At 52.0% G+C, this 21,343-nt stretch overlaps 1 protein-coding gene across 5 annotated transcripts in view; it reads left to right on the plus strand.

Annotated features, from left to right (window-relative positions):
* Window positions 1-21,343, plus strand: part of Pou2f2 (POU class 2 homeobox 2) — an 88,411-nt gene that overhangs the window by 19,895 nt on the left and 47,173 nt on the right. For 3 of the 5 annotated variants that reach the window (XM_085840964.1, XM_085840968.1, XM_085840965.1), the window contains exon 2: window positions 652-712. The gene's annotated coding sequence lies outside the window, so the exon portion shown is untranslated. Of the gene's footprint in view, window positions 1-651; window positions 713-21,343 lie in introns of those variants that run through there. The other 2 variants (XM_085840966.1, XM_085840967.1) reach the window with 1 other exon arrangement.

A 21,343-nucleotide genomic window follows, 5' to 3' on the forward strand; every position in this document is an offset into this window, starting at 1 on the left:
GGACGATCATGAGATAGCCTGGGCTACATAGCAACACAGAAAGACAGTCTCAAAAAAATTAATAGGACTGGATGTGGTGGCTCACACCTTTAATCCAGCACTGGGGAGGTAGAAACAGACGCTCTGTGAGTTAGGCCAGCCTGATCTGTGCACAAGTTCCAGGCCAGCTGGAGATGCGTAGTGAGATTCTATCTCAAAATCAGACCACGTGACAGAGATCATTCAGTGGGCTTCACGTGGTAGAATGAGAAAGTTCCTGGAAGCTGTTCGATCCGTGCTGTGTGTCCTTTGACATGCGTTCTGTGCACTCGCGCACATACACAGGCACACACAAAATACACAATTAAAATCTAAAACCAAAACAACAGCAGAAACTTCCCATCTGATAAGAGAACAGGTGCTCAACAAGGGGAGGTACCAGTGTGCCCATTATAGGCTGGAAACATTGAGTCTTGGAGGCTATAAGGGGCTACTGGCAGCAATGAACAGCCAAAGGGAAATGAATCTCTGGTGCTTGGTCCCCTGGTTTGTGGCTTTACAGCTGTTGATGGTGATACAGGAAGAGAGCCTCTCTACTCAAGGGGGAGCCTCAGCCTTCAGGAGGCCCAGACTGGTGCCCAGGGACACTCACTCTTTCTCCTTTCCCTCCAGGTTCTCGGCTGGACCGGGTTGGTGGCCTGAATGTATTAGCTTCGCTCTGTCTGCCCAAGAGGTAAGAGTTGTGGCTTGCAAGTTCTGCATTTCTATGCTCTGGGCTCCTTGCTTTCCTGAGTCCTTGTCCCCGGCCTCCCCTTGGGGGTGGCCACCATTGCGTTGTGCCGTTTCTGCTCCCCAGAGGTGACATTCTGCCTGGCATTTTATTTCCTCTGTGTGTTTCATGGCTTCCTGGACAAACAAGTGTGTCTGGGTGTCAGTGGCCGTGGACTGTGGTGGCTTAGTTTACATCTTTAGGGCAGGAGTGCATGATGGCGAGGTATTTGAGAAAGTTAATGCTACCATTCAGCCATCTATAAAATGGGAACAAGGGGCCAGTAAGATGGCTCAGTGGCTAAAGGGGCTTGCCATCAGCCTGACAGACCTTGGTTTAATCCCTAGACCCACATGTTGGGAAGAACGGAGTCCTGTAAGTTATCCTCTCATCTCCACACACAAACCACAGCAGTGCACCCTCCCCCAACAGATACAAATAAAACCAAGCAAACAAATAAATAAATCTTGACGTTTTAAAATAAGGATAACATAGCGTGCCCACCTTACTCAGTATTGTGAGGACAGAAGAAGGTAGGGGAAAGACAAACAGACAGACAGACAGACAGACAGACAGACAGGTTGTGGGATTGCAGGTGTGGCTCAGTTTTCCTCTTTCAGTCAATGAAGGGGGATTCCCAGCTCCCACCACGGTGAGGTATCTATGAAGATGAAAGAAGCTACCCTCCAAAGCATGGAGACCCAGGCGGTGGGAGCTGCAGACACAGCTGGAAGCAACCCCTGGACAAATCAGGATTCTCAGAGCCCAGCAAGGCTCCCAGAATGAAGTCAGGACTCCCCGGGGATTCAGTACTGTGGGAGCCACAGGCTTGGGCATTTGCCCTGCTGTTGGCTCTACTCTGTTTGATGCCCCCCTCATCCCTTCTCCTGGCAATGAGTGGCAGGGGAGATGGGAAGTGAGGTCTGTGATGTGGGACCCCCCCTATGCTACCACCCCTGTTTAACTAGAGCAACTAAACCCCAGCTTCAGGGTCCTGGAGAGCCACTAGTCATTCTTCTAGGTCTCCCCATCAGCAGGCCTTGAATCACCCTGGGATGCCCTATGGGAAGCCAAGGACAGCTGTAGCCCATGTTTGTCATTCACCTTGTGTGGCAGGGATCATGGTGGACTGGACAGTGGGGAGGGGCAGCTTCATGCTTCTGTACAGACAGCTCTGAGACACTAGGCTTTGAGTTTTCAAGAGAAACTTAAGGACAGGGATGGCATCTCCATTACAATAGTGCTCTGTTCACTCAGAATACACCAAGCCCTGGGTTCCATTCTTAGCACTGAATGAAGTAGGCACACCTGCCATTGCAGCACCCGAGAGGTGGAGGCAGAATGATCAGAAGTACGAGGGCATCCTTGGTTACATGGTGAGTTTGAGGCCAGCCTGAGCTACATGAGACCCTGTTTCAAAGAGAAAAGTGAGAGAAAGGAAGGAAGGAAGGGAGGGAGGGAAGAAGGAAGGAAGGAAGGAAGGAAGGAAGGAAGGAAGGAAGGAAGGAAGGAAGGAAGGAAGGACAGGAACATTTACATGGGACATCTCCCAGTTTTTAAATGCTGACAACTAATGTGAAATTTCAAAAATCTCTTTGTGGTCCAAACCACTTTTCAGGCCCATCAATGTATAGTTTTATAGTAGTTACAGATTGGGACCCAGGAAAACATATATCCGTGTTAACCCAGTTGTTCAATGACTCAGTTATATTCAATACACACACACACACACACACACACACACACACATACACACTCACTCACAGTTCATTCATGAGCTATTGTTTTAGCTGGTAATTATGTGGGTACTTTAGTTACAGGGTCCCAACTATCTATCCATCCATCCACCCATCCATCCACCCATCCATCCATCTCCTCCTCCCTTAACATGGTCAGTTCTGTAGTCTAGGCTGATCTCAAATTCTGAATCCTCCTGCCCCACGTTCCTATTAAGATTACAGGCTTGAGCCTCTCCAGTGCATTCTTTAAGGAATCAAATTACATCCTTCTCAGGGTTCTCATGTCCTCGGATGCCCCTGACACTGAAGATGGCTCTAGGAGCCTCCAAGCTACATCAGTTCGGAGTTCGAGGCAGTTTTGAGGACTGCTAAGAGCTATGTTTAGTTATGTTTCATTTGAAGTAGTTCTCTGCTGCCTAAAGTCACACAGCAGAGGTGATTTGAACACAGAACTGCCTGCATTTAACACTCTCACCCCTCTACCTTGAATCCCACCACACCGTTAGAAATCCCGGGGTGAATTTCTTTCAAGAGAACAGAATCTGACTTGGCAGCAGTTGTGTTTAACTCGCGTGGATGGGCTCGGCTAAAGCTGGGACCATGTGTGGGTTCACTGGATGAAACTAGGGACAGGCATACACTGCTAGGGAGGTGTTTGATGTTGGAGTTTCTTGCAGACTGGCTTTGAAGACTGTTGCCAGAGTACCTAGTCCATTCACCTGCCATCCCCATCTGCAGGGAGAAAGTGCCTAAGGAGACCATGTAGCTACCACAAAGTGCCTACTCTCACTCTCTTTCCTTAACTCTACCAGGTAGGCAAGTGGTTCCCCAAATACGTCCCAAGGCCTCCTCAGTGCTCCTGGGAGCTGGAACCCCAAAATGAGAGATCTCCAGGCCTGGGTCTACTGTGGCTTCCCTAACTGAGGCATGGCTCCCCTTAGCTCATCCCCAGTTCTTTCTTGGGCTCACTCCCTGCCCCTCCTCCTCTCCCTCCCCCCTCCTCTTCCTCCTCACCTTCCTCTTCCTCCTCCACTTCCTCCTCCTTCTCCCCGCCCCCTTTCTATCTAAGGTGCTCTGCCCTGAGCTGCTTCACCCCATCTGTCCTGCTCCCTGCTCCGCACTTGGCTTCATGTCTCCCCACCAGCCTCATAGCGGGAGGCTTCTCTATTTGTCTGCATGTCTGCAGTTATTCCTGGTACATGTAAATGCTCAGAAAGCATTGGTCCGGCTGATAAATAAACAAGCAAGCACACACAACCAGATTCAGATCCATCCATTTATTACTGCAGCACCCTGCCCCACCCTGGGATGTCTCCCATACGAGGCCTGGAGATGCCGAGAAGCAGGAGAACTTCGGAGGCCTCAGAGGCACCCCCGGATCAGGCACAAGTGTTATCAGCCCAAGTGTGAGGCTGCAAAGAATGTGGTCAGAGGACAGAGAGTTTAGTTGATACACACAGGGCCTCCGGGACATCTTTGGGAGGGTGTTCCTGAAGGGCTCAGAGAAGCCAGCACAGGTCTAACTGTGCTGTGGTACCGGTGACAGGCTGATCAGCTGTTGGAGCCAGGAACGCAGCTCTGGCCTTGCAGTCCCCATGGCCAGTTGCAGTCCCCTGTAGCCCTCCGCATGCTACATCACGGAGGCGATGAGGACAGACTCCTATACTCCCCGTGCAGGAGCCCTGAAGATCTCAGGAGCTGGAGCTCACTTGTGGGGGACAAGCCTTGCATCGCTGGGTCTAAGAAGGTGACTTGGAAGAACAACCCAGGACCGTGTGAGGCAGAGTCTTCAGTGACTGGGTGGGGAGCAGTGGGTGGAGATAAGACAGTGAACCGGCAGGCAGGGCCACCAGGTTTTCCAGACCCCAGGTCCACTCAGCCTTCTCCCGAACTGAGCTGCGTTTGCGGTGTGGGGCTGGGTGGAGACTTGACTTTAGCTCTAGCTAGGGTTTGTGCTTGTGGCTTAGGGCGGGGCCAGAGACCGGGCTTCAGTGGTGCAACAGCTCTGTTGGTTTGGGGGGATGGGACAGCTCCTTGGCTGGCTGTGTCCCCGCCACACTGTATGAACGGGCTGCGTTCCTTACTGGCTGTGAAGCCCAGGTTTGAGGACGGGATTCTAAGAGGTAGCAAGTGATGGCTTGGTGCCATTGTCTCTGGTTGGCGTCTCCGGGCAGGGCGGGTAGAAACAGCTGTAGTTTGGGAGTATCTCTTACCACAGGGTGGGGCTTACAGATGTGGGGGAGGGGAGAAATAGAAAGCTCACCTTTAGCAGGCTAGGATCCGTGAGTCCCTGGAATCCTGGATAGTCCCACAGCAAATTAAGGCAGGCTGAGAATTCAGAGCTCTGATCCTCAACATAGGCAGACCTCAGAGTAACCCTGGGAGCTTGGCGCGAGGCCTGTTGGGAATCCCACGGAGTGCAGAGGTCTGTGCAGCTCACCAGGCCCACAGGTCTCCTGCTCCTGGCCTTCCATAGTCCTCTGCTTGTCTCTGTGCTCCCCACAGGCATTCTTCATTCAGCTCTGTCCATCTCTCCATCCCTTCCTGAGTGTTTCCTCTTCCTTTGAGTCTGGAGGTGTATAAATAGAGTTTTAGCTTTTGGCCTCAGAGCCGATCACATGAAAATGTGGGAGCCTGGCAAGGGCCAGGGTGGCAAGAAAAGAGGTATGGGGTGGGGTGGGGACAAGAACTGGAGGTCGCCTCTTTTTCCCCCAGCAAAGGGGAGGGCTAGGGAGTGCATTCCTCTTGAGGTACCTGGCCAACAGGAGGTTCAGAGGGGTCACCATCTGACTTTGGAGGAATGTTGGGGAGCTCTTGAGAAGAGCAAAGAGAAGGGAGGCAGTAGAAATGGGGTAGGGCACAGGAAAGCAGATAGCCGCAAGTAGGAAGGGCAGGAAGTGTACCCCCAAAGCCGGAGTGCATGAAGACACCCCGTAGGTGGTAGGACAAGGCCACTCACTGGCTTGGTGCCAAGGAGGAAAGATAGGAGCTAAGGGCACTAGGCAGGCAGGGCACAGCTGTGAGACAGGAAGGAAGGGCCTTGCAGGGGTTCTGGTGTCCTCTCTGGGTATCCAGTGTGAGTAATGTGGTATATGGCACACGTAGGTGACACTAACTGGCTGGTGTTGGCAGCGAGGATGCACTGTGCCCAGCTCTCTTGTCTGACAGCTGAGAGCATCTGCCCATCCTGTCCCCTCCTCATTCTGGCTCTGGAGGACCAAGGGCTATGGGGAGGGCTTGGCCACACCTGACATCTGGCCTGGGGGTGGGGAGAAAGCCTGCCTAGCGTGTGTGTGTGTGTGTGTGTGTGTGTGTGTGTGTGTGTGTGTGTGCGCGCGCGCGTGCGTGTGCTCTTGTCAGGAGAAGGCTTTGAACTCTCTTCAGCACTTTCTGTCTTTGCTGGCTTGGGTTTCTCACTATATCACCAGTGTCCGTCCACCTCTGTCTGTGCGTCTGTCTTTCATCTGTCCCTGCCTGATCTCATTCTTACTCTTTGTGTTTCTCACTGTCTGTGTTTTCTTGCTGACCCTGGCTGGGGCTCCCCACATGTCTTCTCCCCCAGCCCTCACTCTGTCCCCTGTCCTCTTTCTTCATTCCTGTGTCCCCTGCTCTCTTTTACTGTGCTTCTCTGGCTGGTCTCTCTACTTGGCCTTCCATGGCTCTCCCTTGCTGCCTCTGTCTCCTGGATCTATGTCTCTGTCCATCCTCATCTCTCGGTTTCTGCCCTGAGTAGCTCTGGCTGTCCTTCCTTCTCTCCCTCTGTCTTTTTCTTCATCCCTGTCTCTCCAGGTCTCTGGCTGACCATCCCTGCTTCTGTGTGTGTGTCTCCCTCCCCCTCCCTTCCCCCCACTATATTTTTTTTCTGTTTCTAACACCCACACTCACATCCTACCTCAGGAGTAATTGCTTTTGTCTGGGTTGGACTGGACTTGTGGTAGGGGGAGGGCGGGGGGAGCGGGTGGCGCTGGGGGGGTTGGGAGGGACGGAGGTCGCTTGGTGGAGTTGAGGTAGTGTCCACCAAAGCAGAGGGTGCTGAAGAACAGAGGCGCACCCCACCCAAGATGGGAGAAGGAAGGGAGGGAGACTGGGCCCACCCTGGCAGGGGTCTGGGGCCTCTGGCAGGGGAAGAAAGAAGGCAGACTGGCCCTTATATTCTATGTGGAGATGATGTAGCCATAAACCTCACTAGCCAGTGTCTCGGTGGCAGCCTCTGTTGCTCCACCCCCTCCCCCACTCAGACTCAGGGATGTGACCTCTGCCCCCCTCACGTACACTGAGTCACCGTGACACACACTGGGACACACCCAGAGCCTCCATCCCACTGATGAGCGAACACTTGACCATGGGCACGCAGGGTCATCTGGAGCAGGTAGACACAGAGTGAACCCACCGGAGTCTCTACCGCTCATATAGAGCCTTCAATGCACATAGAGAGGACCAAACAGGCTCTGAAGCCCAGGGACAGCCCCCTCCCCCTCCACGACACAGACACAGGGACACATACAGACTCACTCCAAAACACCCACACTTAGACACACTCCACCAGAGGCGTGGACATGTCACCACAATCGGGTTCACTAGAACACATAGGGACACTTAGCCACCACCCTTCCTAGGGACAGAGAGAGTATCATCTTGAGATTCATCCACATCCCCCCAAGGGCCACACGGGCATTTGAGGACACCCAGTAATCATGGAGACACCATGGGCATATATGCACAATCCCTAGCGTCCCCAGGACAACCTCCACAGGCTCACAGTCACACACAGACATGGCTCGAGGGTCAGGGCAGTCAGGAGACAATTCTGTAGTCCCCTAACACAGCCTAAGGACCTGTGTACACCCTCCATGGGTGGCATCCATTCGGACTCCACAGCCCCTTGGTTGAACCATCCTGTCTACCACCCTAAGAAAGCCCACCCACACCCCAGCTCATTCAGCTCAGGCTCTGGGGTGAGGCCAAGGTCCTGTGGGTAGACAACAGGCTTGCCCAGGGTGCCCCCTCTTGCTTCTGTCCACTCGCTCTTCCAAATCCAGTATCCAGGCCTTTCTTCCCTTCTCCCACAGGCTCAGAGCAGCATTTCCCCACCCCCCTGCCCAGCCAGGAACCCTGCCCACCACCCAAGGCTTCATCCCTCACCCTCAGCTACCCTCAAAGGGCCCCATCCCTCTGAGCTGCTCCCAACTGAGGGGGTGCTCCCTTTCTTCCTAAAGGACTGTTCCTCAGTTTATCCCAGCCACCTAGCCTGCAGATGTGACCCCCCCACACCCATCTGCTTCCCTGCCCACCCCCATACTCACCCCCTCTCCTGGCTCTCCAAGCTCTCAGCCCCCCTAAACTCTCCTGCAGTAGGGGAGTATGGGGTGATGGCTGGCCCCCCAGAGGTAGGGGTAAGGGGTACATGGGGTGGGGGCTTAGGTGCGGCTCCGGGAAAGAAAGGAAGAGAAGCAAGGGAGAGAGAGGCAGAGGCAGGCAGCCAGCCAGCCGGCTTTATATCCCTGCTGTATTGATCCACCATGTCACAGCCTGGTCGGTCGATAGCGGCGAGAAAGAGAGAGAGAAGGGAGGGGAGGTTTGGGGGAGGGCAGCTGGGACCCCTTAGTCCTGGGTACATCTAGGGTCTCCTGGACAAGCTGTGGAAGCATATTTGAGCCCCCCCAGAAAAGGGATATGCCCTGCCCCCCACTTCCTTTTGGCTGCGGCCCTCATTCTCTCCAAGAGCCCCCTCAGCCTTGGCAGGAGAACGTAGCCCCCCAGGCTTTGAACATTTCTTTTTTGTTTCTCCAGTGGCTTTTTATTCCCATAGTCAGGATGGCTGCCAGCCATGGCTTCTCTTTGCCAGCTACTGTCAGGCTGGGCAGGTGTCATGTGTGGGCAGTCCAGGCTGTGGGTCCACCTTTGCTGTGTGGCAGTGAGCGGGAGAGAGCCCTCTCTGAAGGTCTCTTTCCAGGTACTGGGGTGGGGGTAGGTTGCCCCGTCCTTTCCAGTTGACTCTCACCACAAACCCAGGCTGGAGACAGCATGCTAAGGTCTTTTGGTCTCTCAACCTCCCTGGCTGACCTGGAACACAGAGATCAACCCCTCTAGCTCCTCAACCTCCCCTCCCCTCTTCCAGCAGCCTTCTGTTACCTGCCCCCTCCATGGGCCAGCCCTGACCCGGAAGAGAAAGGACTGGGAGAGAGGGGCTCCCTCCCTTGCTAGGCTGAGAAGCTGAAGATCAAAGTGGGGCAACATTCTCCCTGTGACTCTGTTGCCCCTTCTTTGGGCCTCAGTTTCCCCCTCAACCCCAACGGAATCCTGCCTCAGCTCTGAGATCCAGAGGGATTGTTGCAGATGGGAGGCGGGGCTGCCAGGAGGGGAAAAGCAAGAACCGGGAGGGTGCCTGCTGTCCCTCCCCAAGTCAAAATAGTGGGTCCCAGGTGCTTCCCTGCCAGCCCCCAACTCCCTGGGGCTCCCATTCTTTGTCTTCGAAGACCCGTCCTCCCCTCCCAGCCTGGAGAGGTTGAGGAATCACCTTAGCCTTGACCCGAGAGGGCGGGCAGAGGAGGGGCAGGCAGCCCTCACCCTGCCTCCTGCCCATGGCCATCCACAGCCCCTCTCTGGCTTCCCTCTGACTACCAGGCAGCCCCCTCCCACCCCCAGCGATGGTCTGCTGTTCCCTTTGTTAGGAAGGGGGAGGGGAAAGAGATGAGCTGAGGGGCCGTGGCCTGACCCTCGACCTCTCCCCCTGCCTCCTCCCATCTGAGTCCTCAGGGGCTCAGAGCCCCCTTGACGGACAGTTCTGACCATCAGCCAAATGGCTCCACGAGGAAGCAAGGGGCCAGGTAGGGGGGAGAGGAAGAGGGTCTGCCCAGGGCCGCGAGCCCACCATAGTGTGGGTGTGGGGGCACTCCTAAGTCAGAAGAAGACCTTAAGGGTGATAGGCGAGGAGGATGGTACACGTGGGGCCAGACTCTGGGGGAGCTTGATTGAACCAGGGCTAGGACTGTGAAGTTAAAGTGAGGGTTCATCCCATAGACAGCAGCCCTAGAAGCCAATGGGTAGGGCCCAGCCTGGGCAGATGCCCCCACCCCACCCCCACCCAGCCTGCAGCCTCAGGAGCACAGTGAGTTTAAAAAAAAAAAATTAAAAGGAAAAAAAAAAACAGGAGCAGGAGAAGCTGGGGGAAAAATATATAAGAAAAAATATAATAAGAACTAAGCGGTGGCTGCAGGAGAGAGAAAGGGCAGGAGGCGGGGAGGGGGGCGCAGGGGGGAGGGCGGCTGGGGCCCTGGTCGCTGCGGAGGCCCGGCCGCCGGCCTCTGAGCTGAGCCCTCCGCGTCCCCCCTGCCGGCCCCCTCCAGCCCCGATCGATCCAGTTTCTTGGCAATAAAGCATTTTTATTGTCAGCTGCCCTGAATGGCAAATGTGAGCCTGGTCCTGCTCCCCCCCAACACTGCTTCCTCACCACCCCTCCCCCAACCTGCCTTCACCCCCTCTGCTACTATCCCCTCACCAAAGAATCAGCATCATCCATCACCAAGACCCCCTCCTCTTCCTCATCCATGTCAGCAGGGCCCTAGCAGGTCCTCAACAGCACACCAAGCCTTCCCGTCCCCACCTAGGCTCCTGCTCCCCTCCCTAACCCCAAACCCACTGGGGAGCAGAAACTGGCTAGTGGTCTTAGGAGAAGGCAGCAGCAGGGCAGGAGGGGGTTGGCAACCACAGATGCAGGCTACAGTGAGGGAGCTGCTGACCGACCTAAGTCAGGAGAACACCAGAGAAGGGGGGGCGGACACGAGATAACAGGTGGGTGGCAGCGGCCTGGGGACCTGAGGGGCCAGGTATCCCACTCCTCGGCCCTCTGCATACCTCCGAGGTCCTGCCTCTGCCCCTGCTCCACTGAACAAGGCCTCTTCTTCTGGGAAGCAGGTGGGTGAAGAGAGAAAGGCGAGGCAGGAAGTTGGCACAGCTTCCCCAGGAGTGCAGCAGGTCTATCCAGGACCAGGCACAACGCTACACCCCTTCAAAGGACTGCTGGTGTGAAGGGGCCAGGAGGAGTGTGTTGGGCAAGCTGTTTACAAAAGATCCCAGCCCCGTGTCAAGTGGGTGGCACGTTCCCTCCCCACCCTCCTCCTTTCCTTGCTTTGTCTGTCCTCCCTCTGCCCCTCTATCTGTCCGTCTGACTCCGACTATCCTTTATTGTAGCCTCTTCTCCCAGGGATTTAAAGACCTCACACACCCTTCTGTTCTATCTTCTGACTCCCCCACCCTCACCCCAGTTCTGCTTTTCTCCGACTTTCCCCTCTGTCCCTGCATTCTTGGCTCACCCCACTTTTCACCTCAGCGCCCCCCCCCCCACAACAATCAGGATGAATGGAGACCTGAAGCTTCAGAACTTTAGTCAGAAGAGAGGATGGGTCATGGTCACCCCTCACCCCCCCCCAAGAAAACAAAAACCTTTCCTCTCTTATTCTCTGAGAACTCCAAGGCAGAGGACAAGCCATAGTCCCAAGGGACATGTCCCTGTGTCTACCACAGACTCGAAGAGGGGCTTTTCTCAGCTCCATTCTTTCCTTTCAGCCTTGGTCCCCTCCTCTCTGCCCCCCAAAAATGGTGCAGATGGTTGTGTACACACGTACATACCTGGGAGGTGGATGCAGGAGAATCAGAGGTTCAAAGTTACCCTTGACTACAAATACAGTTCAAGGCCAGCCTGGGCTACATAAGACCCTATCTCTAAAATAAACAGATACATGGACATGTACACATATGTACAACATGAATACACATAAATAAACGAAGTGAAAACAAGCGACAGACCCCATATGCACCACCATTCTCAGGTCCCTGGGGTGGGGCTGTGGTATCAGAGGGAAGGGCCCGGGGGCCATGTATGGAGAAAGTAGGGGGAGGAGGGCACTCTGGAAGCGTGAGAGGATCTAGAACCACAGCTGGAGCACGTGGGAAGAAGAGGGCTCTGGGCCTCCTCTTTGCCCAAATCTCACCCCTCCAGATATCTTCATTAGGGCAATACACCGCTTTCCTGACCTTGGTCTCAGAGCTATAGTTGGAAAGAGGAGGGAGGAGTTTTGTGGTAGAGAGGTCTCTGAACCCATGGATAGGACCGCTGTATTAAAAAAGACCATGGGTGAGCTAAGCATGGTGGTTATCTCAGCAGGATGGTCAGGAGTTCAAGGTCATTTTTTACTACATACTGCATTCTAGGATAACCTGGGCTACAGGGGACTTTGTTTCAAATAACAACAACAAAAATCATGTGTGGTTTAAGCCTCAGGCATTTCCTTAAAAAAGAAGTCTCTAAGTTGCTTGGCTGGTCACAAGCCTTGTGATCTTCCTGCTTCAGCCTCGGAGTAGCTGGGATTGCCCGGGCCCATGCGCCTTGCCCTGCATATGTCAGTTCTTTGTTGCTGCTGTTCTGTATTTTCCAGGCCCTGAACTCAGTATGTAGTGAGGCTGAGCTCATCTTTCTCCGTCAGCCTCCCCAGTGCGTGCACCTTCATGCTCATCTCGGATCTGAGCAGACCCTTTCTTCCTTCCATCAAGCATTCCTTATTAGGAAAGGGCTTGCCTGGGAGAGGAAGGTCGGGGCTCAGGGCTGGCCCCGGGGAAGGCTGGCCTGTGAATAAGAGTCACATGCACACACACACACACACACACACACACACACCACACACGCGCACACACGGCTCAAGCTGATGCTCCTTTGAGAGGTCCTCTCTCCCCCGCTGTCGTCCATTGCTCATGCAGTCCCACCCCGGCGGTGAGTGGCAGTCTTTTCTGCAGCTCAGTGATGGCACTTGCCTTGTGTGTTCCTCTGCGTCCCACCGCCCTCTATGGGGGCGTCGTCATTATCCTGTCTTCCAGGTGGTGACACCCAGGGTCAGAATAGGCAAGGAGCTTGATAAACATTCAGTGAGTGTCAGAGCCCACATCTGCCATTCAGACCCACTGATGCTGGGAGACCATGCAGAAATCTGTCAAGAGCCCATGAGGTAACTGACTCCATATGAAATTCGGACATGTTAGCTCTGCTATGGACTCACTGTGACATGGTGGCAGGTGCTTTATCCTCACTGCCTTGGTTTCCTTCTCTGGGTCAGAACCATCAATATATAGGATTTTCTTCTCCATCTCCACCTACCTACATTAGGGCCAGGTTGGAACTCCCATTAGCTATTTTGGGTGGGGCAGAGAGGTCATTGTCCCTTTGTTGGTTTCAGTAAATACATACAGGGTATGTTGCAGGCACTGGGGCAGCTGCGTGAGCAGAAGGCACAGGTCAGAGTGTTTAAGTAGGGGAGGAGGTGAGAAGGGCAGGATGCACATCTGCAGTCCTAGCTCTGAGGTGGAAGGAAGAGAATTAGATATTCAAGACTATCACTGGCTACACGGGAAATTCCTGGCCAACCTGAGCTATAGTGATCTTGCCTCAAAAACAAAACAAAACAAAACAAAACAAAACAAAACAAAACAAAACAAAACAAAACAAAACAAAACAAAACCAAGCCAGGTACTGCAGTATAGATCTGTAATGCCAGCGCTCAGGAGATAGAGGCAGGGAGATCTCAAGTTCAAGGCAGTCTGGGCTATATGCACAGTGAAAATCTGTCTCTAAATAAATAACTCAGGGAGGGAAGGAAAGGACAGAGGATGCCCATGAGCAGAAAGATCCGAGGATAAGGGCTGGGAGATAGCTTCACTGGTCAAAGGGCTCCCTGCACAACCCTGATGATCCGAGTTCAATGCCCAGGGCCCCATATGGAAAAGTGGAGTGTCGAGATGGTGGATCAAAGGTGTGGCCACTAAGTCTGATGACTTCTGGTTGATTCCTGTGACCATGATGGTGGAAGGAGAGAAATTACCCCTGAAGATGTCCTCTGACCAGGACACTCACACTGCTGTGGCATGTTCACGGCTCTCTCTCTCTCTCTCTCTCTCTCTCTCTCTCTCTCTCTCTCTCTCTCTCTCTCTCTCTCTCTCTCTCCTTTGCGACGCACACTAAACAAGTAGGCTGGATCTTGTGGCACACATCTGTAATCCCTATACTCAAGCTCACACGCCAGCTAGTCTAGAGTAAGAAGCATACAGAAATATACAGAAATGAAAACAAGATGAAAGGAAAGAACAGAAAGAAATTTGTCCTCTGCCTGCCATGTGCCACGGCATGTGTGCACCTGCACCCCTACACACACACACACACACACACACACACACACACACTATTATATTATATATTACATATTATATACCACATATTATATAGTATATATTATATATCATATCACACAGACACACAAACATATATAAAGTAAATGATATATTACATATAATATATGACACATATCATATAGTTTAATATAATATATATTAAACATATATCATATAATTTAATATAACATATATTAAAGCTGAGTATAGTGGTGACTCCTGTAAGCTCAACACTCAGGAGTCTGAGGCAGCCCAATGAGACCCTATCTCAACAAATAAAACAAAGGTCCAGAAGTGAGGCAGAACATTGGTTTGGGTTGCAGAAAGGGATGCTCAGTTCACGTGGCTGTAATCAGGGATTTTGGGAGAGTGAGCGTAAGCGGCAGAGTTGGCTGACCCTTGTCACAAGCTGGCTGGGGAGTAGCCTTTAGAGAGTAATTTTTTTCAATTTATTTTTGGGAGGGTAGAGGGTCTTTATTTTGAAACAGAGTGTTCGGTAACCCAGGCTACCCTTGAACCCACTGTGTAGCCAAGAGGAACCTTGCCTTTTCCACCTCCTGAGTTAGATAGAATGAGTCTTGAAACGGCTCTGCTGGGCAGCCTTCCTTTAGTACCTTGGACAGCAGCCGCAGCCTCAGCCGCAGCCGTAGTGGCGGTCGCCCAGTGTACAGAGCAATGGGAGGACCCTACACCAGCTCTGTAAGGTTCTTTCCAGGCAATGATGTGTGATGTGGGAGAGTGCATGGGAGAAGGGTAGTGTTCCCACACTCCTCTACAGTAAGGACTGACCTCTCACCTCAGCGGTTCCTGGGCGACACAGAAATCCATCACTTGGGGACAGTGATGGCTCCAAAAGTGCCCCCCCTACACACACACACACACACACACACACACACACACACACACACACACGTGCTTCTTTTCCCAGCATGCCCTCTCTCCTGCTGGAATTGCAGTGGTCCCCACCTTTGGAATGATCATTTCTTTGCTATTCTAGTAAAATGTATCATTTACTATATTGGCTTTTTCTGAGTTGGGCTAGACTCCAACTCCTGGGATCAAGTGAAACACCCACTGTGGTTTCTCCAATCGACAGGATGCTGTGTGTGCACACCACAGCAAAAGCTTCCATTTTGGCTTTGTTTAAAATTTTAATTTACAGGATTTTTGTTTTGTTTTGGTTTGGTTTGTTTCTTTAGACAGGGTCTCACTACATACTCCTGGCTGGTCTGGAACTCAATTTATATGTAGACCAGGCTGCCCTTGAATCACAGAGATCCACCTGCCTCTGCCTCTCCAGCACTGGGATTAAAGGGGTGCTTTAAAGCAGCCCTTTAAAGGGAACACTGCTTTGCCTGGTGTTTCTTTTCTCTCCCCTCCCCCTTCTTAAAAGACAGGCTCTCATATAGCCCAGGCTAGTCTTGGACTCTATATAGCTGAGGATGCCCTGGAACTACCGGTCCTCTTGATTCTGGAATGAAGGAGTGGCAATCTGCTCTGAGATATGCTACTTTTTTATGGCTGCATTGGATTCCTACGCATGAATATACTGTATTTTCTTAGCCACTATGTTGTTGGTAGCATCAAGATTGTTTCTGATTTTTCTTAATCTCATATTATTTTGAATTTTACTTCTTCTTTGACATAGGGCCTCACAATGTAGCACAGGCTGGCCTCTGTTGTACTCTCCTCCACCTCTGCCTCCTTGGGTTACAGAGGTGTGCCGCTGCACTGTGCCCTCAGTCTCAAACCTTAGAACCACAGTTCAGATCCCAGAATTTGTGTAACAAGCTGGTGTGTTCTCACACATGCCTAGAACCCCAGCATTATGGGAGATAGACACAAGATCATCGCTGGGGTTTGCTGGCTACCAACAAAGTTTCAGATCAGAGACAGATGCTGGCTCAAAAGAATAAGGTGGAAAATGATCATGGAGAACACCTGACATACTTCTCTGGCCTTCACACACACAGGTGCACAGGCCTGCACAGCCACAAAAAATGTGCACATACCACGCACACATACATACACTCACAGACTCTCAAACTTACACACTCTCTCACACACACTCACATTCACATGCTTACACACCCACACACCAGTACACACATACACACTCTCACACATACACTTTTTCACACACTCGTACTCTCACCATGTACACTCTCTCACATACACCCCCACACACACACACACACTCAGCACATTCCTTTTTACTTAGGCACAGTGGGAATGTTTCTACTGAAGATTGCTGACGTCACCATCAGCCCGTGTTACTGCCCCGTTTCCCAGAAGAGCTGGAGGCTCTTGTATATGGGTATATAGCAGACACAGAGAGGAATCCATTTCCCAACCCTCATCTCTGTGACCCTCCGAATCAGCCACCATTCATCTCTTCGTGCATCTCTGCGGTCTGTGGGGCAGGTGTCCTCGTTCAACACAGTACTGGAAGCCCTGGTTATGTGAGTCCAATGCGGGGTCCAGACTGGATGTTAATGAACCAAGCCTAGCCATGTCCTCAACATGCCCAGTCTCCTGGGGACAGCCTCCCTGGGAAGTGGCTTTGGCTGGTGCAGATTTCACTGAACCTGAGTGCCCCCAGAGCCATGTGAACGCTGAGGTCTTTGCTATCTTTTTTCCCCTATCAGATAAAATTTCCTGTGTGGCCAGGTGGGTTTACAGCTTAGAGCCCTCTGCCTTGGTGTTTCTTCTATAGGTGTGCATCATCAAGCAAGCCCAAGTCTGTACAATTAATTGGGTGAGGTGCTGCATGACTTTAATCCCAGCACTTGAGAGGCAGAGACAGGTGGATCTCCGTAAGTTCTAGGAAAGCCTGGTCATCACAGAGAGTTCTAGGACAACCAGGGATACATAGAGACCCAGTCTCAAAAAAACAGACAAAATATTGGGTCAGGGGAGGCTTCTATAAAGAGAAGATGTGAGTTGTAAAGTCTGTGTAGCTGACCAAGCAGACTGAAGGGGCAGGACATTTAGGACACCTTCATTCACTCTCTCTCTCTCTCTCTCTCTCTCTCTCTCTCTCTCTCTCTCTCTCTCTCTCTGTGTGTGTGTGTGTGTGTGTGTGTGTGTGTGTCTCACAGAGCACTTGAAGAAGATACAGAACTTATTTCTGGGTCTCCAGGTTAGCTTGCTTTTCACATTACAGTTCCTGGCTTTATGTGGCTTTGGGAGGGAGTGGATTCAGACTGAAGCCCTCACACTTGTATGGCAAGCACTTGACTCATTGGGGTCTCATAAGCCCCCACATTCTTTTTTTTTTATTTGGTTTTTCGAGACAGGGTTTCTCTGTATAGCCCTGGCTAACCTGGAACTCACTTTGTAGACCAGGCTGGCCTTGAACTCAGAAATCCGCCTGCCTCTGCCTCCCAAGTGCTGGGATTAAAGGCATGTGCCACCACGCCCGGCTCCCACATTCTTTTAAAACCAATTAATTTAAAATTTTATATGTATAAGTGTTTTTCTTCATGTATGTATATACATCATGTGTGTGCCTGGTGCCTGAGGAGGCCAGAAGAGGGCATCAGATCCCCTGGAACTGGAGTTACAGACAGATGGTTGTGAGCCTTTGTGCGTGCGTTCATATGTGCGTGTGTGCGTGTGTGCGTGTGTGTGTGTGTGTGTGTGTGTGTGTGTGTGTGTGTGCGTGTGTGTGTGCTGGGACTCAAACCTGGGTCCTTGGCAAGAGCAACAATGCTCTTCACTGCTGAGCCATCTCTCCAGCCCTGCCCCCTCCCCATTCTTGAATAGAGTGTGAAAAGGGAACTCTGACAACAAACGACTGGCGAGGTTGGCAAGTGCCATCACGCTGGGGAGCCAGCCTTGGACTTGGAGCCAGTCTGTAGGACATGGGAGCTTGGAGACTTATCATTCAACCTTGGGATTCAGGCACCCACTATGTGCCTGCCATAGTTAATTTTCCAGGAACCCCACAGTGAGCAACACAACTCGTGAAACCTGCTTTCAGAGAGCTTGCATTTTAGACAGAGAGGCAGTAACACGACCAGACAGTGACTTAATTCCATGATGCTGTGAAGGAAACACAAAAGCAGCTCACACGGTGTGTGGGAACAGGAGGCAGTGGCAGCCTTGGAGATGAGTCCCGGGGATGAGAACCCTGGGAAGAGGCAGGCAGTACTCAGGGGCTGCACCATGTCAAAGGCCCTACTGTGGGATTGATCTAGGTTTCTTCCAGTGTGACTGGAGTGTGGTGCCTACGTGGGAAAAGAAGGAAGATCCTACAGGGCCCTCGAGACCATGGCAAGGTGGCTGGGTTTGTGCGTGGGAATGCTGGGGAGTTCATAGAAGACTCTGGAGGGAAGGGCGCATATGAACATCCTGGTGCAGGGAAATACTTTCAGCCTTTGGACAGCTCCCTGCGCAGGTGTCCCCTCGCAGGCTTTGCGAAGGGCTTTTGGCTCTAGGAACTTAGAGTTCGAGCACAGCAGGGAGCGCCTATGGGCAGTTTGGAGCCTGGTTCAGTAGGAGGTGCTGAGGTTCCTGGGATGAGAGAGGGCCTTTCCCAGGGAAGGCCCAGGGCCAGGTACCTGCTCTCTAGGAAACTGGGTGGGTCTGGGTGCCATGGACTCTCCCCAGGAAACAATAGTCTGAGTATTGCAGGCTGGCAAAAGACACAGCCTTCGTGGTCAGTGAGACTCTCGGGTTTTGCTGTGATTGCTCTTAGTTTCCTCGTGATTAAAATGGGAATAACACAAAACGAGCCCCATTGAAAGATGAATAAGAAGGGGTCCTGAGCATGGTTCTGTCAGTAAAATGCTTTTCTTTTTCCTCTTTTTTTAAAGAGAAGGATGAGTTTGAACTCCAGGACCTATTTACAAATGCCAGATTATGTATTGTATCAATTTTATAATCCCAGTGTTGGAGAGGCAGAGGCAGGAGCATTCCCGAGACTTACTGGACAGCCAGTCTAGACTAACTGGTGTACTCCAGGCTAGGGGTAGACCCTGTATCAAATGAGATGTTCTGAGGTTGATATCTGAGGTTGTCCTCTGACTACCACACATATGTATACACTCCTGTGACTCCATGTACATGCATACACACACCCCACACCGCATACACACACCCCACATTTTTAATAGGCAGAAAGTGGGAGAGATCTTCTCTTTAAAAAAGAGCAATGGAGGAAGACACCTGATGTTGATCCTGGCACACAGTGTCACATGCATCTGTAACCACATTCACACACAATGCAGAAATGAAACACCTGTGGCTTTCACCTGTGATCCTAGTGCTTAGGGAGTCTAAGAACCTGTGACTGCCACCCGTAATCCTAGCGCACAGGAGTCTGAGGCAGAAGGATTGCCAGAAGTTCGAGGCTAGACTGGAACACAGAATGAGCTTAGACTATTCTTGTCTCCTATTCAGAGACAGGGAAACTGAGCTCAGGGGAACTCGCCTTCAATCATCACATGGCCGGTGCTGGAGCAGGGAACTCACTGGATTTTTTTTTAAATTGTGTATGCATAGGTGTTTCACCTGCATGTATGTCTGTGCACCACATGTATAGGAGGTGCCCATGGAGGCCAGAAGAAGGTATCAGATCCTCTGGAACTAGAGTTGAAGGTGGTTGTGAGCTGCTCTGTGGGTTTCTGGGGATTGAACCCAGGTCCTCTAGAAGAGCAGCCAGTGCCCTAACCACTGGGCCATCTTTTTGGCTCTGGTGACCTTTTATCTTCTTTGAACCACAGTACAGTTCTTTACTTCTTTCTTGATGTGACCCAGAAACTCTGGCAGCTTTGGAAATGGTGGTGGCAACTGGGTATGAGGAGGAATACCTACCTGTTTCCATGGACTCATGGAGCCTGTTTCACTGCCTGGCATCACCCCCTGCTCCTGCCAACATGTCCCTTCCCCTCCAGATCTCCTCTTTCCCCCACTGTTCACTGGAAATGACCTTGGCATCTCCCCATCTCAGTCTCTTAGGCCTCCGGACCCTGCCTTGACCTTGGACACTCATCTTATCCTCACGGCCCTACCTTTCCCCTGAGCCTGGACTGCCGCCCCAGCCTTCTCACGAGCCATCTTGCCTCCAATTCACCCAAATCAGTTCCCGAGAGATCTCTTGACTCAGAATATCTATTATAAGACTTCCATCAACCTAAGTGTAGGGGAACATGCCTATAATCTTAGCACTCGGGAGGCTGAGGCAGGAGGCTACATGGGGCCAGTCTGGGCTACATGGTGAGATCCTGTCTCCAAAGTAGAGGAAGGGGAAGGAGGAGAATGAGTTGGAGGAGATGGAAAGAGAGGAGGAGGGGGAGAGGAGGAGGGGGGACAAGGAAGAGGGTGAAGGGGAGGAGGAGTAGGGTGAAGGGCAGAAGTAGAGTGAAAAGGATGAGGAAGACAAAGAGGAGTAGGGTGAAGGAGAGGAGGAGTAGGGTGAAGGGGAGGAGGAGTAGGGTGAAGGGGAGGAGGAGTAGGGTGAAGGGGAGGAGGAGTAGGGTGAAGGGGAGGAGGAGTAGGGTGAAGGGGAGGAGGAGTAGGGTGAAGGGGAGGAGGAGTAGGGTGAAGGGGAGGATGAGTAGGGTGAAGGAGAGGAGGAGTAGGGTAAAGGGGAGGAGGGTCAAGAGGAGGAAGAAGGCAAAGAAATAGAGGAGGGTGAAGGGGAGAAGGGCAAAGAGAAGGGAGAAGAGGGGGATGGAAGGAGGAGGGGGAGGGGGGTGCAGAAGCTGCCCCTGTGTCACTACATCTCCTGCAGGGTTGGGATCTCTTTTGGTTCTAATTTTTATGAGCTCAGGTCTCTCCTTCGTTATTTCCAATGGTGGAGAGATCCTCCCAGGCACCTGGGGCTTACTCTCCCTTCACCTCCTCCTCCTTAACTCACATCATCACCAGTTTCCAAATCTCAGCTCTGCCTACTGGCAAAACTGTCTCCAGGGATATCTGCCCGCTCCTCCCCTGCTGCTACAACCTACCCAGTCACACAGGATGCCCCGCACAATACCTTTTAGTGTAGCCCTCATTAAAATGTTCACATAGGGGCTGAAGACCTGGCTCAGAGGTTAAGAGTGCTGGCTGCTCTTGCATAGGACCCAAGTTCAACTTCCAGCTCCCACATAACAGCTCACAAATCCCCAGGCATGTACACGGTATACATACATACAGGCAGGCAAAGACCCATGCACATAAAATGATTTTTTAAAAGTCTTAAAAATACTGACAGAGAGGCTGGGAGAGAAGTTGTCTGTAAGTGCCTGCAGCCCAAGCTCAGGGACCTGAGTTCAATTCCCAGCACAGATGTCAAACGCTTCAGTGCTGGGAGATGGAGACAGGATATGCCTGGGGCTTGCTGGCCAACCAGTCTACCCAAATTGGCACCTAGATACCAGTGAGAGACCTCATCTAAAAAAGCAGAGGCAAATGGCTCCTGAGGAGTGCCAACCCCTGCACGTGTGTAAGCACACACACTTGGACACACCACACATACATATGTACATGTACACACACTGTTCATAGAATCACACCACTTCCACTTAAAACCCTTCCTACTCTTCCTGGATTAAAATTTAACCCCTTTTCTTTCTCTTCTTTGTATGCTCTGGGGATGGAGCCCAGAGCCTTGTGTGTATTGAGCAAGCGCTCTGCTTCTGAGCCACGGTTC

Source organism: Mus caroli, unplaced genomic scaffold (assembly GCF_978045245.1).
Source record: "Mus caroli unplaced genomic scaffold, Mus_caroli_1 scaffold_8, whole genome shotgun sequence".
NCBI lineage: Eukaryota > Metazoa > Chordata > Mammalia > Rodentia > Muridae > Mus > Mus caroli.